Genomic DNA, 2,911 nt, shown 5'->3' with positions numbered 1-2,911 from the left:
ATTTGCATTCTTTGACTGAAATATATATTAAGAACCTCCTTTTGTATTTATGTTAATTTTCTACTCTTTTTTGTTTATTATTTTTAGGAGCACGTTTTCGTAGAGTATTCGTTGCAGCATCATCCAATATAGTCCTGTTCCGGGACTCCCTGTTACCCCGCCCTGAAAATGTGGTCATCAGATGTTACGAACACAAAACCTTAACGAAAACTGAAAAGATCATCGCAATTATACGGATAAGCAACTTCGGTACTACCCTGCCAGCAGAGCCTTTCTTAAGTCGACGAGAAAGAAAGGACTCTACAGAAATTGTTTAGAGCAATACTCACTGTTTATAAACAGTTCTTAAAATTTTCCAACCACAGAACAAAAGAACCTTTGTTTCGACACTGAATAGGCCTGAAAAAATATCAGGCTTTTGAACTGGATTCCATGACTGCGCAATTGCGCTTCACTTGCTCAACCAACTGAGCTATCAGCATTCCTGTTTGCAACTGCTTATCAGTCTATTAAACTGCGATAATCTTTCCAACTTTCATTTCGTGGTCATTCCGCAGTTCAAATGTATGACATTTTCGTGATAGATTCTAAATTTATTTATGAACAAAAACACCTGAGAAAGCAAAACATCAGACTCCTGTCGGGGGCGGGTCCATACCGGTTTCCACCGTTTTACGGAAATCGGTCAGAAACACGGGAAAGGGGGCTTTGGAGAGCTAAAATCCAAAAAAAAACAAATCCCCAAGGAGCATGCCCCCAGAGCCCTTTAGAAACTTTTTCGCTGTTTTGGAAACCGGTCATTATTACTATCCGACAGTTTCAATGTGCGAAAAGATTTTTATATTTGCCCATGCATTATTATCCACACTCTTAGCTCACCTAAGAAAAGGCGTCTACCAAAATCTTAGCCAACGTTTCACGTGCAGTATATGCTATAATCTGGAGAGCAACAATTAATTCACTCTAACAAAGGGCTAACACTCAATCGTTGTTTAACCATACAGTAAATTCTTCATCAAGTTAATACAAAAGGTAGAACAGATAATGATATCAATGTTCACTCTTGGAAACTTCTTTTTTTTAATTTCCAAACAAAACTGAAGACCTGGAAAGCATCATGGTGCTTCTTTGGTGGTGGAAAGCAGTAGTCAGGGACAAATGGAAACCACAGTTGGAACCTTTTCCCTTATTTAATCATTAAAGATTTGTCCATTGCTTGTTTGTTCGTTTGTTTGTCATTTATTTATTTGATCAGGTTGAAGTTATGGCAGCTATTCAGCTAATGTGGACCTGCTATACCCACCCACCCACCACCCATACACTCACAAAAGAGAGCCACATCATCGGGAATTTCATCCCCAAATCTTCTCAAATAATGTGTGGGTTCATGGAAGATATTTTTAGAGACGGTGCCTACGATTTATAGTCCTTATCCGAGACCTTACCATACAATATCAAAACTTTGATTGGAGGAGCAGTCTTTGTGCACACTGAATATATTGTTATCATTTAAAAAACAGAAAACATGAATGTTATGTTTCTCCGGTTTTGAAGATATATCGTCAACTCTCATTGGCTGTTAAGATCTTGCATTGCCTTCTATTCCGTCCAGGCTGCGATAATGCTGAATTGTGTTCAGCGCGGTATGCAACAGAATGCGAGTGTACGTTGTGCTTACACCATAGAATCATCATACTCAATTGTCTGACCCTGAAGAAATTCATTTTTTCAATGAAGGAAAACAAAAATATCTCTTGAGGAACCCAGACCAGTTTATCTTATACTGTAATATTTACCGACGTTGCTTTCAATCCATTTTGCTGGCTATTTCAGTGAAAAAAAAAAAAACTAACCTACCGATATTTGTATTATTTGATTAAAGTAAAGAGTAACCCCCCTGCGCTTATTGGAAATGGACTAAAGATGTTTTTAATGAGCCAACCCGATCCCGTTGATCGTGGAACTGATGGGAGTGATCTGTATCCATGGTTTCCACGTGACGTCATTATCACCATGCTGGAGAACGAAGACAAAAGATCTCTCATTAGCGCTTTTGTTCCTCCACCTGCATTTGAACGTTACATCATTGTATTTTATATGTATAGGACGTTTTCAACTAACCTCTAGAGATCTTTTGTTTCCGTTCACTAACACGGCGGCGATGACGTCACGAAAAACCTCCTATAACAAATTAAACCACCAATAGTTCCCTCTGGAAGGACCTCCATTCTTAACTCTAACTTATTTGCGTCAAATTTTTAGGCCCCGGGCCAAACGTCGAACTTCACATGAGACGAAGTAAATAGTCGGAATTAAGTTCATGATAAGTCCGACGTCGATTTGACTCAATTAAGTTCGAGGAACTGTGTTTGGATCGACCAAAACATTCTATGAGAGGCTTTCACGTAACGTCAAAGCCGCCATGTTGGTGGACTAAAACAAAAGATTTGTCATTCGCTTCTTTTGTTCGTTCACCAGAAGTCGTACATTTCTCTATTGTTTTTGGTGTCTCTAGAGGTTGGTTGAAAACGCCCTCCCCGTCTGTCTCAGACGGATGGGAAGTGTGGACAAACGTCGGACTTGTCATGAGTCGAACTCAACTTCCAATTTAAAAATTTGTATGATAACCTATATTTTTTGCATTTGCATTTGGTTCGACGTTCACAGAGCAGCTTCAAAGTTCTACCACTCGAGGACATAAAATTTTTTGGATATTTACGCGTCTCATGCTGTTCAAATCCTCCACAATTACCAAATCATCCCTCAATCACTTTTTTACAACTTTTTTCAAGCCTTATTTCGGCGATGGCAAAGTAATTTCCGCACTTAAACTTTTTTGAAAGGTGTTTCGTCGGATCAAAAACTATGCTTCACATGCGCAAACAAGTGCCACAAGTCCTTGAAAAAACTA

This window comes from Montipora foliosa, chromosome 10 (assembly GCF_036669935.1).
Source record: "Montipora foliosa isolate CH-2021 chromosome 10, ASM3666993v2, whole genome shotgun sequence".
Lineage (NCBI taxonomy): Eukaryota > Metazoa > Cnidaria > Anthozoa > Scleractinia > Acroporidae > Montipora > Montipora foliosa.
The sequence above is the reverse complement of the archived record's forward strand: the minus strand, read 5'-3'. Positions refer to the sequence as shown.